The sequence below is a fragment of the Otolemur garnettii genome, unplaced genomic scaffold (genome assembly GCF_000181295.1).
Source record: "Otolemur garnettii isolate 467f Iridium unplaced genomic scaffold, OtoGar3 scaffold00021, whole genome shotgun sequence".
NCBI classification, from domain to species: domain Eukaryota; kingdom Metazoa; phylum Chordata; class Mammalia; order Primates; family Galagidae; genus Otolemur; species Otolemur garnettii.
In genome coordinates this window covers 19,380,033-19,393,817 of record NW_003852416.1, presented here as the reverse complement: position 1 = coordinate 19,393,817, position 13,785 = coordinate 19,380,033, and the positions used below count along the sequence as shown (strand labels likewise).

Sequence of the window (13,785 nt, the reverse complement as noted above, 5' to 3'; positions counted from 1 at the left end):
ACTGAGGAACCAAGAGGACAAAAGCTCCCTTGTACACATGCACTGAAAAACAGTCCCTTTCCTACCCCCTTATGAGGTGGGCTTCCTGGCTGTCCCTCATGCACATTCATAACATTCAAATTTATGCTGTAATCTCTGCCGCTCCATATGTATGAGCCTTTGATGGGTGTTTGGGTTTATGGGATGCACCCAGCCCTCCGTTCCCTCACCCGCCCACCGCCTCCAACCACTGCAAAGACGCTTGTACATAATTGACATCGGCAGATTCTTTCATTATACAAGATTTAGCATCTGCTCAGGGATCGCTCGCTCCTCACTCACTATAGATGACTTTTCCCTGCGTTTCCTATTATCAATTCAAATTAGCCCCATTTCCCCACCCGACCAGTGCAGCGTTTACACTTGACAGTGAGGAAACAGCAAGGCTATAATGGGGGCTCCTCAATTATTTAGGCCCCAGTTAGGCCAGGACCCAGGAGGCCCCAACAAGGGGGTATCCTGGGGTGGGGTCATCACAGGGGGCGGATAGGGCAACAACTAGTTAGTCTCTGTTTGGCCTTACAGCCCTTCACCCTCTCATATTCTACCCTTAGAGAACCCCATCTGGGTCTCTAAGGTATAAGACAGTTTTTTCCTGTCCCCATCCTCGCCAGCTGCTCTTCCTCTCCCCATCCCCATCCTCATACTGTATTTGTTCCAAATGAGTGGTGAGGCCACCAGCACAAACCAAGAAGGGGTCATTAGCACCTGCCAGGCTGGCCCCTCCCTTCAAAATATCCCTCTATCTTTTTTTTTCTTTTCTCTTTTGAGACAGAGTTTTACTCTGTCACCCTGGGTAGAGTACCATGGCGTCATACCTCACAGCAACTTCAAACTCAGGGGCTCAAGAGATCCTTTTGCCTCAGCCTCTCAAATAGCTGAAACTACAAGTACCTGCCACAATGTCAGGCTAGTTTTTCTATTTTTAGTAGAGATGGAGTCTCACCTTGCTCAGGCTGGAAGATGTCCCTCTGTCTTAAGATATATCTTCATGAGGTTGTGAGGTAGGTGCCCTAAGATTTCAGAGATCAGTGGAAGAGATCAAAATCCTGAGCTCCAGGCAGAGAGAGAAAGGCAGGCCCAGAAATAGAGAGACACATGAAAGCAGGGGAACTGAGAGATGCTTCTGAAATTTTGGAAGAAGTCACAGGAAAGCAGAAAAGCTTGGGTGAGGCCCTTTCTTAGACCACAAAGGTCGTACAGAGCTGTAATTAGGTCAGTTCTGCCCCAGTCTCCTGTAATAACTGTTGGGCCCAGTGGCTATTCAGGAATCATGGGCTCTCCTGAGCCCAGTAAATGGCCAAAGTACAGGAGCAGAAGCTCCAAGTCAGCACAGAGGCCCCAACCCCTGATTCCAGTCAACCCTCAGCTTATCTCAGGAAACGCTCCAGGCAGTCAGCTTAGCTCAGCACAGCCCTGAGCCCCCTCCACCACCCCTCCCTCTCCCAGCTCAGATCAGTTTCCAAGGGCAGTGATGAGGAGGTGGCAGGCATGGGTCCAAGAGGCTCTGGGATTAAAGGTGTCTTTCCCATGCTCAGCTTCTCCAGAATCAAAGAATTCCTTCGTCTGATTGGATTTACCCTAAGTCTCAGGCGTGTGGGACCTTCTTTCCCTCAGCAACAGCTGGAAACAGCCCTAAATATGATTAATTAACGCTGTAAAAAGCCCTGGACACAATTAAGATTTATGTGCGTGTATGTGTGTGTATGTGTGCATTGCAGGGGGAGATGAGAGTAGGGGGAAAGCGGGTGGATTACCAACCACCTACAGGGCCCTCTGGGGGAGTGGAATGACATTTCCTCAGAGACATGCCTTCAACATCCATCCCAGGCAGGGGTCACTTTATCCAGGCTTCAACTTTTGAGTAGATTAGCTCCTTTTTCTGTCCCAGGGCCATGGCGCTAATTTCTGCTGTCTCTTCTCTGATCGGACAGGCGGTTTCCTGGGGCAGGTGCCTCATTTCTCTTTCTTCTGCCACCGCAGAATGTTCTCTGTCAAACCTCAATTCCTCTTGCTGGGATCAGGGACACATGTGCATCTCCTAACATAGCTGCACTGACACAAGCCCAAGGCACCTCAAGGAATCGGAATAAATGAACAGCCAGTCAAACCTCCTGCCCTTGGAGATATCTCATTTTAATCCTCAAAAGACTTGTATCTCCAAGACAGAGGTCCTCAGACTCTCCCCTGCACCTCTAAGAGAACAAAACCTGGCCTCTACATCCCCTCTTGGGATCCTTCTGGGATCAGTGGCCTCTGTGTCTGGAGCTTCTGCTTTATCACACACAATCCCCTGGGGAAGAACCCTGGAAGGTTAGGGGATGCCTAGGTGATCCTTGGGAGGGACTTTTTACACATTCTGATGGCATCCTTTTTTTTTTGAGACAGAGTCTTACTTTGTCACCCTCGGTAGAGTGCTGTGGCATTATAGCTCACAACCTCAAACTCTTGGGTTCAAGCAATTCTCTTGCCACAGCCTCCCAAGTAGCTGGGACTACAGGAGCCTGCCATGACGCCCGGCTATTTTTAGAGGCAGGGTCTCACTCTGGCTCAGGCTGGTCTCCAACCTGTGAGCTCAGACAATCCACCCGCCTCGGCTTCCCAAGTGCTGGGATTACAAGCATGAGCCACCATGCCTGGCCTGATGGCATCCTTAACACATATGGACTTAAATCACTGGGATTCAGCTTTCTGATATCAAGACTCAGTAGGGCCAAGGGAGGGTGTAGGCCCTCCTTGTCAGTCTCCTGCCCCTTATCTCCCACAAAGAGGATCACCCCTGCTTGAAGGCAGGAGAATGGCAAAGATGAACTTTTGTTGACCTTTTCTAGGACCCAGAGATTCTAGAAGCTTTGGTAAAATTCCTGAATTTTTAGGTGGTAACTGAATAAAGGAGCTAAGGCTCACACCAGAGCTCTGGAGTGAAAGGTGAGCCTTAAAGAGCGGGGAAGAGAATCAGAGCCCCAGTACAGGCTTATTGTGAGGATCAAAGCAGGGTATGGCCAAGGGTCCCCAGATACCTATGTGATGGCTCTACTGCAAGGGTCAACTGGGCAGAGCACCCCACCCCCAGCACTTCCACTTACAGCATCTGGGCTCTACAGAGTTCCACTCACACCACTTCTCAGTATTTTGGCTAAGATCAAATATAGTATCTGTTCTTAAATTAACTTAATATTTGATATGTCCTCTATCTGAGGGCAATATAGTAAATGGAGTTTTGGAGCAGGGAAATGGAATGGGAGCTTGCTCTGTCTACTCCACGCATTGACCTGGAAAGGTACATTCCCGGGGGGTGGGGTGGGGGGAGAGGGGGAGTTCCATTCCCAGAGAAGGCAGCAAGGATGAAATGATATGAGCAGCAGACTTGGGTGCCAGTGGGTGAACAAGGAGGAGGAGGTAGAGAGGTGGGCAGCTGGCAAGAGGTGAACAGAAAGGCAGACTGGGGGATGGGCCACTCCCCTGTGAGTGTCCTTGTACTTTCCTTACAGACTCTCTGTTCCTCTGGTGTCTGATACCAATATATATGTGGATGACTCTGTCTTCATGAGTCAGCATGTCTCTGCATATGAGATACCTCTATTCTGTGTCAAGGTTTGGTGGCCCTGTGGCTAGATATAAGTGTGTCAATAGAAAGAAGAAGAAACTAGGGAGTTGCCCAAACACCAAACCATACCCACCTGGGTGTTTGATGAGCGCAGTGTTCAAAATAAACATGTGGCAGGATTCCTTCATGTTTCCCAGGTGCAGCACAGACCCTGCCACTCCCTACTGCATCTTGCTGCTTCACATTTATATAATCCACATGGCACTGAGGTCTGTGACCTCATATCCCCTTTCAGAGACAATGGCTGGGGTCCAGCCACCAGCTTCTCTGGGACTAAAGGTGACAGGGGAAAAAAAAATTTTTTTCAGAGTCAGAAACACCTATTGTGAGGGAAGAAAGCAAGTCCTATCCTTCTAGGAGAGACAAGTCCAAGATCATACAGGTGAGACCAGTATCTGGGCTGTCTTAGTGGGACTCCAGAACACTTATTTTGCACATTACCTCTTCCTGCATCAAGTGGGTTCTTTTCTTTTCTTTTCTTTTTTTTTTTTTTGAGACAGAGCCTCAAGCTGAGCCCCTGGGTAGAGTGCCATGGCTTCACTGCTCACAGCAACCTCCAACTCCTGGGCTCAAGCAAGTCTCCTGCCTCAGCCTCCCAAGTAGCTGGGACTACAGGCATTCACCACAACGCCTGGCTATTTTTTTGTTGCAGCCATTATTGTTGTTTGGCGGGCCCGGGCTGGATTTGAACCCGCCACCTTAGGTATATGTGGCTGGCGCCTTAGCCGCTTGAGCCACAGGCGCCGAGCCTTCTTTTCTTTTCTTTTTGAGACAGTCTCAAGCTGTCACCCTGGGTAGAGTGCCACAGCAACCTCCAACTTAGGCTCAAGTGATTCTCTTGCCTCAGTTTTTCTCTTTTTAGTAGAGAGGGAGGGTCTCACATTTTGCTCAGGCTGGTCTCAAACTCATGAGCTCAAGCAATCCATCCACCTTGGCCTCCCAGAGTGCTAGGATTATAGGCTTGAGCCACTGTGCCTGGCCATCAAGTGGGTTCTGAGCTGAGGCTGAGACATGAGAACTGGGAGAACAGAGACTACGAGAGACACATTAATTTCCAACTGATGTGTCCTGGACATGAGCTTCTGCCAGAGGAGGAGAGCAATTTGGTCTGATACTTGATGGGATGACTGCTGGGCAGACTGGTTGCTCAAATAGTCTGTTTTGTGGCCCTCACAGGCAGGCAGGGTCCCACTTTCTGCCAAGCAGCACATCTTACCCTGCCCCCCCATCTTCCTGGGAGAAAGGGAAACTTGGGAGCGCAAAGGAGGATGGATTCAATTTTGTTCTGGAAGCTTAGAAGAATAGCTAAAAATGTATGAGCCTTGGTTTGGGGATTACTCTTAGTGCTTGCTTCACCCTTGCAATCAGCTTTTCAGAACTCTAAGCAGAACTTACAAGGTCGGGCCTCCACCAGGGAGACCCACATTAAGATCAGATCTGTCTCTAAGATCCCCCTACTCAAGTAGTTGCTTCCAGGGTAGGAATCCGAATACAAACCTTTTATTTGCCTTCCAAGAAGCCTAGGTTAGAGATGGGAAGGGAAGGAAGGGTAATTTATATAAGGGGGTTGATCTTTTATAGCTGTCATTTATTGAGTGCCTTGGGAGCTCTAGCTTTGTGAGGGGATTGTGTTGTTTCTTGGTCATTTATTTTGTGCCAGATAGTGGACTAAGCATTTTACATTCTCAATTTTATTAAGTGTTTGATACCATCCAGTGAGGTAGGGATTAATGTTTCCCCCCAAATAAGACCTACCCCCAAAATAAGCCCTAGCAGGATTTCTATGCATTTGTTAAATATAAGCCTTACCCCAATAAGACCTAGTGCATTTCGGTGGGAGGAAGACCTCCCCTGAAAATAAGCCCTAGTGTATCTTCTTGAGAAAAAATAAATATAAGACGGTGTCTTATTTTCGGGGAAACATGGTACTGCCTATTGCTTGAAGAAGGAGATTAATAGCTACAAAACTATTAATTGGTGAATCTGGCTCTTTCCTTTCAGGGGCATTACCTTCCACAGTAAATCAATACAAAACCTGAAGTCAATGGGCAAGGTGGGGGTAGGGCAGGGTTGCCAAATTTAGCAAATAAAAATACAGGATGCCTAGTTAAATTTTAATTTTGAACAAACAAGAAATAGTTAAGTATATACCAAATAGTGCTTAGGATATACTTATAGTACACTAAAAATCTATTTGTTGTTTATGTGAGATCCAAATTTAACTCGGCATTCCTGTGTTTTTTCTGGCATATCTAAGGTAAGGCCACAGCCAGGCCCAGTCCCATATTCCCTTTTCCCACGAAAGTCCTGAGGCAAACAAGTGTCAAGTAAGGGATGGCCTGAGCTCAATTATTATTATTATTATTATTTTTGAGACAGAGTCTCACTATGTCGCCCTCGACAGAATACCATGGTGTCACAGCCCACAGCAACCTCTAACTCTTGGGCTTAAGGGTTTCTCTTGCCTCAGCCTCCCAGTAGCTCGGACTATAGGCACCCACCACAACACCCAACTATTTTTGTTCTTGTTGTCATTGTTGTTTAGCAGGCCCTGGCTGGGTTCGAACCCACCAGCCCCAGTGCAGGTGACTGGTGGCCTAACCACTAGACTATAGGCACCAAGCCTGAGCTTAATTAGATTGAGCAGAGCTTGGAATCTGGGATGCCCTGTGGGCCTATGCTAGGGAAGTAAGAACTCACACTTTCCCCAATCAAAAAGAACTGACCCTTATTCATCCCAGCACTGGGCTGGTAAAAGGGCAGAACAGACCTCAAGTAAGGCACCAGCATAGCAGGATCCCTAAAAAAGAAACGAAAAATCGAGAAATTTGAGATATCAAAAAAACATCAAATAAGCTCAGCACCTGTAGTACAGTGGTTACCGCATGGGCCACATGCACCTAGGCTGAGAGGTTCGAACCCAGCCCAGGCCAGCTACACAACAATCACAACTGCAACAAAAAAATAGCTGGGCATGTGGCAGGCGCCAATAGTCCTAGCTACTTGGGAAGTGAGGCAAGAGAAACACTTGAGCCCAAGAGTTTGAGATTGCTGTGAGCTGTGATGCTGCAGTGCTCTACTGAGGGCAACATAGTGAGACTCCATCTCAAAAAAAAAAAGGGTCAAATAGTCATAGGAGAAAAATGAAAACTTCCTGACATTCATTGTATGATTTAGCACTGAATTCTACAGTGTGGGTGATAGGGGGGTTACTTCTGAAGGCTTAGCCCAGCCCTGACTTTGGTGTCCCAGGACTCCTCTTCCTATTCCTGGCAAACTTAATCTGGGTGGCCTGAGAGCGGGCAGATGGTGGGAGTGGTTCCTTTGAATCCTATAGTCCCCAAGCTCTCGCACCACAGCCACCCCTACCCCACCAGGATCCAGGCTGGGCCTGGGTATCAGGCGCTGCCCTGGCTCCCCCCAGGTTCCCACTCTCTGTCCTCTGTGGTAGTCCCGCTGGGCTCTAGCCAAGCCTCCACCGCCTGCTCCATCGTTCGCTCCCCATCCAGCTCCTGTTCCCACTCCTGGCCGGGTGTGCTCAGCTTGCTCGGGGCGTCTCCCTACTGAAGAATTATGTTGCATAAAGCAGCCGCCACCATCTTGAACTGGCAGTGAACTTTGCTTTCTACATATAAATACAGATAGCAATCACACCCCAATCAGCGCAGAGGCTTCAGGGCATCATCTCAGCAACTCTAACTTTCCCATTACGATAATGTGATTTTCACTCAGTCTATAATATCACCAGCCATGAATAAAGCAACTGGCTTTTTCTATCTCTTCCCTTCCCCCTTTCCCCGCCTCTCTCCCATCCACCTCAGTCTCTTTTCTTTTCTTCCTTCACTTCCTCTTCTTCTGTCTCTCCTGCAACCCCTCCTAGTAACTGTCTCCATCTCTATCGCTGCATCTCTGAACATCTTAGCCTTCCTCTCCCACTGTCTCTTTCTCTCCCTCATCCTCAGGGATTCACATTCCTTAAATACTAATTGCTGGAATTTGCTTGTGCCTGGAGGGCTCAGTTAAGTTCTGCTCCCCAGCTCTGCAGTCATCTGCCTTTGCCTGAAGGTGAGAAACTCTGTGGGGTGGTGGTGGAGGTGGCCAGCCAGGCTTTCTGGGAGGGTGAGGAGGGGAGGGAAAGCTTGCTCCTCCCCTTTTCTCTCCCTCTTTCCTTAAGCAACAGGGTGGCTCTCTGCAAGGATTCCTATCAGGAATGCCAAAGGATTCAGCTGAGAGATCTACAAAATTCCTCCTTTGGGGTGGGTACTGGAGGCTCTGATCCTGAATACTGGGGGACTCAAACTAAACCAGATTCTAAATGCCAGACTATTGTGAGTAAACACAGCTGGTGAAAGGGTGTTCTGCAGAGGCCTGAAGAAAAAGGAGGAAACTGGCCCAGTCTTCTAGGGTCAATTCTGAGTACAGTTTAGCCCTGAACCTAGCAGAACAGTCCAGGCTGAAACTGCCTTTGCCAGGACATCTGATAAAAGCCTGCAGATCCTTGATCAAGGTGTTAGCCACCTTGTCAGAGCTCCTTCCAGGAAATGGCTTCTCATTTTTTTGTGGTAGTGGTGCTAGTAGGGCGATTGTCTGTACCTGTGGTCATTCATCTATCTGTCCCCCTGGATTTGTATCCCAGTTCACTCACCTACCCAGTTCATTCATTTCTTCAGGGCCATGGACAATGCTGTTAATTTATCTAAGCCTCAGTGTCTTCATCTATAAAATGAGTATAGTATAATAATAGTACTTACCTACTGAATAAAATAATGCCATGTAACACAGTGCTTTGTGGGTTGTTAAATTTTCAATACATGTTAACTATTATTATTACCATCAGCAATTACTGAATAATCAATCACCTGCTATGTATGTTAGGCAGGACACCAAGGAAGTTAAGATCAGAGTTTAACTCCTGGCTTGGCCATTTTCAGGCTTTGTGGCCTTGAAAAAAATCACACTTCTGGGAGACTCAGTTTCCTCATCTATACTAGGAATAATAATAGTCCCTACTTCATAGAGTTGTTGTGAGGATGACTTAGGCTCACCTTGTGTTTGGCACAATGCTGACATATGGCAAGACTCCTGAGAATATCAGTGAGTAATTGTCAGTCACTGTGGACCCATCCATGAATAAAGCAAATGCTGTCCTAGGTGTACTGGAGACCACACTTTGCAGTTTTGGGGGGGGAGGGTGTTGGCCGGGACTGGGTTTGAACCCACCACCTTTGGCATATGGGGCTGAATCCTACTCCTTAGAGCCACAGGCATCGCCTGGAAACCACACTTTGTCTACGGGTTCTTGTCTGGGCCCCTCACTTTTCCTTTTTTTCTTTTCTTTTCTTTTCGAGACAGAGTCTCACTATGTCACCCTCTGTAAAATGCTGTGGCATCACAGCTCACAGCAACCTCAAACTCTGGGTTTAAGTGATTTTCTTGCCTCAGCCTCCCAAGTAGTTGGGAATACAGGCGCTGGCCACAACACCTAGCTATTTTTATTGTTGTTGTTGTTGTCATTGTTGTTTAGCAGGCCCTGGCTGGGTTCGAACCCACCAGCCCCAGTGTATGTGGCCAGCACCCTAGCCACTGAGCTACAGGCGCCAAGCCTGGGCCCCTCCCTTTTCTAATCACACTAATCTATTGGTGACTGACATTTCACTTCTGTAGAAGATGAGGGCTTCATTTCTCTCAATGTAAGAACTGTACCTTTTCAGCTATCCAGCTGCCTAGAGTGGGATAAAGACTCCTGCCTAGCCCTTTCCCTGGATGAGGATGAGGACAGAAGGTGACTGACTCTTGAATATGCTCTCTTAGACAGGGGTGACAAATTAGAATCAGACATCTTCATTCTGTCCACTTCTGTATTTCTTTCTTTCTTTCTTTTTTTTTTTTTTTTTTTTTTTTGAGGCAGAATCTCACTGTATCGCCCTGGGTAGAGTGCTATGGAGTCACAGCTCACAGCAACATTCAACTCTTGGCCTTAAGTGATTCTTTTGTCTCAGCCTCCCAAGCAGTTGGGACTACAGGTACCTGCCACAAGGCCCGGCTATTTTTTTTGTTGCAGTTGTCATTGTTGTTTTAGCTGGCCTGGTATATGGGGCTGGCACCATTATCACTGTGCTATGGGAGCCAAGCCCACCGCTATATTTCAAAGTGTTTATGGTTCTGTTTTCTTTCCTCCTTTTATTTTTTCTTGGTTTTTCTCTGATGGCTCCTTTGGAGGCCTTCCAACCTGATCTCACATGGAACTGAGGAGAAAAGACTCTACTCACCTCAGCCAGGCCAAGAAGGGGCTCTAGGAGTTACGACCATGAGAGCTCCAGCTCTGGGGCCTAGAGAGGTAGAATCACTGAAACAAAACCAGAGGAGGAAACTAAGGGCACAGTGTCAGGTCAGTGGCAGGTTTGGGTCTCTTTCCTAATACTTAGCCTTTCTACTTTGGCTCCAGGAGGAAGGAAGCTACCTTTCAAACTCTTGAGCCATAAACCCAAGCACTTTTTTTGAGACAGACTCTCACTCTGTCATCCTGGGTAGAGTACCATGGTGTCATACTTATAGCAACCTCAAAGTAGCCCAAAGATTCTTTTTTATTTTTTAAATTCAGTCTCTGTAGAGACTGTCAAAAATTGCCAATGCCGGCCTAGGCTAGGTGGCTCACGCCTGTAATCCTAGCACTCTGGGAGACCAACGCAGGTGGATTGCCCTGAGCTCATAGGCTCCAGACCCGTCTAAGCTAGAGTGAGACCCTGTCTGTAAAAATAGCTGGGCATTGTGGCAGGTGCCTATTGTCCCAGCTACACAGGAGGCTGAGGCAAGAGAATTGCTTGAGCCCAAGAGTTGGAGGTTCCTATGAGCTATGATGCCAGGGCACTCTGCCAAGGATGACAAAGTGAGACTCTATCTCAAAAAAAAAAAAAAAGAAAGAAAGAAAGAAATTGCCAATGCTGACTATATTTCAAGTCATCATGGCAGCATATTGGGAGGATTTTCAATTAGCTACAATAGAGCCTTGGATAAACCTCATTGGCTATGATACTGCCACTGTGCAAAAGTAGCCCAAGCATTCTTTTAATTTTTTTTTTTTTTTTATTTAGGCAGAGTCTCACTATGTCGCCCTGGGTAGAGTGCTATGGCATCATAGCTCACAACAACCTCAAACTCCTGGACTCAAGTGATTCTCTTGCCTCAGCCTCCCAAGTACCTGGCACTACAGGCACCTGCCACAATGCCCAGCTACTTTTTTCTGTTTGTTTTAGCAGGCCCCAGCCAGGTTCAAACCCACCAGCCCTGGAGCATGTGGCCAGTGCCCTAACCACTGAGCTACAGGCACCCCATAGCCAAAGCATTCTTAACCAATTGCTTTAGCTAAAGGAACTGAATAGTCTGTAAACTCACCACAGGAGGTAGAGTCTGGTCTCCTCCCTACTCCTTACTCCACAGTTTATAGACATAGTCCATGCCTTCCAGGTAATCATAGCCTAGCTAGGAAGACAGACATAAGGGAAGGAAAGTAAAATACAGAGTGAGAGACACAGAGAGAGGTAACTACAAAGTTCAATGGAGGCAAAAAAAGAGAGTGATCAATTCAGCCTGAAGAGACATATAATCCTTCACAGAGAAGGTGGTGCGCCAGATAATTAGTAAATGTCAAAATGGACAAAATGGGAGGGAGGGGAGAAGGAAGGACATTGGAGGCAGGGGAGGAGCATATGCAAGATCCTTGAGGTGTGAAACAGCTGGCATTTGAAGAATTCTACTGAAGGAGGGAAGGCTGGGTAGGGAGGTAGAATTGGGGGAGAGGCTAGCAGGAGACCCATATGGTAAAGGGGCCATGCCAGGGAGTAAGGATTTTACCCTATGAGTTGGGGGCTACTAACAGCCTTCTCAGAGGAGTGATATGCATTTCAGAAAAGTGCTCCTGGAGACCCTGCATGAGGATCATGCAGAGGATGACAGGGGGAGGATGCAACTAAAAACACCGGAGCCTAGGAGACCAGTGAGGAGCCCCCTTTGAGGACTGTGTAGACAGAGACACAAACCAGAGGTGTGGGAGTGGTGGTAGGGACACCGAGCTTGAGAGAGCCTTCCAGGAGAACTGTCAGGAGTTTGTGTCTCATTGGATGTAGGAGATGACTGAGGGGAAGGATTCCTGGGTGACCACCAGTTTTGGCCTCAGGTGAATGGTTGAATGGTGACAGATGGAGAATAGAAGAGGCTTGAGAAGAATGCAAAAATATTGCATTCTGAGTGGAACATATACTTGGGGGGGGGGGTATGTCTCAATAAAGATATCCAGGAGGTTAAGAGACTGTTAAGAACAACTTTGTCTCCATACATTTTGATGTTAACTTGTCTAGTAGAGAGTTGGAAATACATATATGGTGTTCAAGAAAGTTTTGTCAGATGTATGGATTTGCGAGTAAGTAGCTGTGGATGTTAATTAACTTAAGGCCATGGGAAGGAGGTTGATTACTTGGGATAGAAGAAGGAGAAGAGACTCAAGAATAGAGTCTTAGAGAGTATCAGCACTTAAAGGAGTGGTTCTCAACCTTAGCAGCACATTCGGACAAAATAAGGGGCTCAAAAAACACCAGTGTCTGAGCACCACACAGACCAACTCAATCTGAACCTCTGCGGTGCTTGCTTTGGCAGAACATATACTAAACTTGGAATGACAGCATCACCTCTGCACAAGGATGAACCTCTAAGAATGACCTGTAAAAGTCTTCAGGTAATTGTAACATGGTGTTGAGATTAAGAATCACAGGCAGACTGCTACCAAGTTTGCACTACACGGCCCATCTTGCAGAGAGCTGAGTAAGATGAGCACTGTCCATGAGTATTGGCAGTTAGGATTCTAATACCATGTTAGAATCATCTGAAGAACTTTTACAGCTCATTCCAAGAGATCTGCTCTCTTCTCTGTTCCTTCTATCTCCTTCCCTATTCTCCCACCTGAGGTTACCAGGACAGTGGCCTACCTCCCTAGCCTTCTCCAGGTGATTGAGGTAGGTAGGGCTAGTTCTCTTTTCTTACTCTTGGTGGGACAACAATATCTTCCCTTAAAAAGTCACCACAACTGAGTCTTTTTGCTTTTTCTTTTTTGAGACAGAGTCTCACTTTATCGCCTTGGTAGAGTGTGTGGCGTCACAGCTCACAGCAACCTCCAACTCCTGGGCTTAGGCAATTCTCCTGCCTCAGCCTCCCGAGTAGCTGGAACTACAGGCGCCCACCACAAAACCCAGCTATTTTTGTGTTGTTGTTGCAGTTTGGCTGGGGCCAGGTTCAAATCCGCTACCCTCGGTATATGCAGCTGGTGCCCTACCCACTGAGCCACAGAAACCGCCCCACAACTGAGTCTTAATCCATCATCCTAAGTGGGCAGGCACCCTTTTAAGTCTCTAGAGTCCAGGAGTGGGGCTGTAGAAGAAACAGTGAATCTGATTCTCCTGGGAATTAAGTCTACAGAGAAGTAGATTCAGAGATGGATCTTGAGGAGGAAAGAAACTGGAATCCACATTCACCTAGAGGGGATCTGAGTGTGGCCTCCAAGCCCTGGACCAGTGGTTCTCAACCTACCAGCACTTTAGAATTACCTGGGGGCTTTTTTTTTTTTGGTAGAGACAGAGTCTCACTTTATTACCCTCGCTAGAGTACTTTGATGTCACAGCTCACAGCAACTTCCAAATCCTGGGGTTAAGCGATTCTCTTGCCTAAGCCTCCCAAGTAGCTGGGACTCCAGGCACCTGCCACAATGCCTGGCCATACCCGGGGGCTTTAAAAATTTACCATAAGTAGGCTGGGCACCTGAAGCTCAGCAGCTGGGGTACCAGCCACAAACATCAGAGCTGGAGGGTTCGAATCCAGCCCAGGCCTGCCAAACAACAATGACAACTGCAACCAAAAAAATGACCAATGACCTATGGCAGGTGCCTGTAGTCCCAGCTACTTGGGAGGCTGAGGCAAGAGAATCACTTAAGCCCAAGCATTTGAGGTTGTTGTGAGCTGTGACACCATGGCACTCTACCCAGAGCAACATAGTGAGACTCTGTCTCAAAAAAAAATTACCGGCTCGGCGCCTATAGCTCAACCGGCTAAGGCGCCAGCCACGTACACCTAAGGTGGCGGGTTCGAATCCCCAG

The 13,785-nt window shown here is 47.5% G+C and overlaps 1 non-coding gene and 1 pseudogene across 1 annotated transcript; one reads left to right on the top strand and one right to left on the bottom strand.

The window, feature by feature from the left end:
* Positions 1–3,155: 3,155 nt before the first annotated feature.
* On the top strand, positions 3,156–3,348 carry LOC111724320. Its single transcript, XR_002772637.1, has one exon. It is a non-coding gene; the product is annotated as a U2 spliceosomal RNA (small nuclear RNA).
* Positions 3,349–10,543: 7,195 nt separating this feature from the next.
* On the bottom strand, positions 10,544–10,696 carry LOC111724312 (annotated as a pseudogene).
* Positions 10,697–13,785: the final 3,089 nt, after the last annotated feature.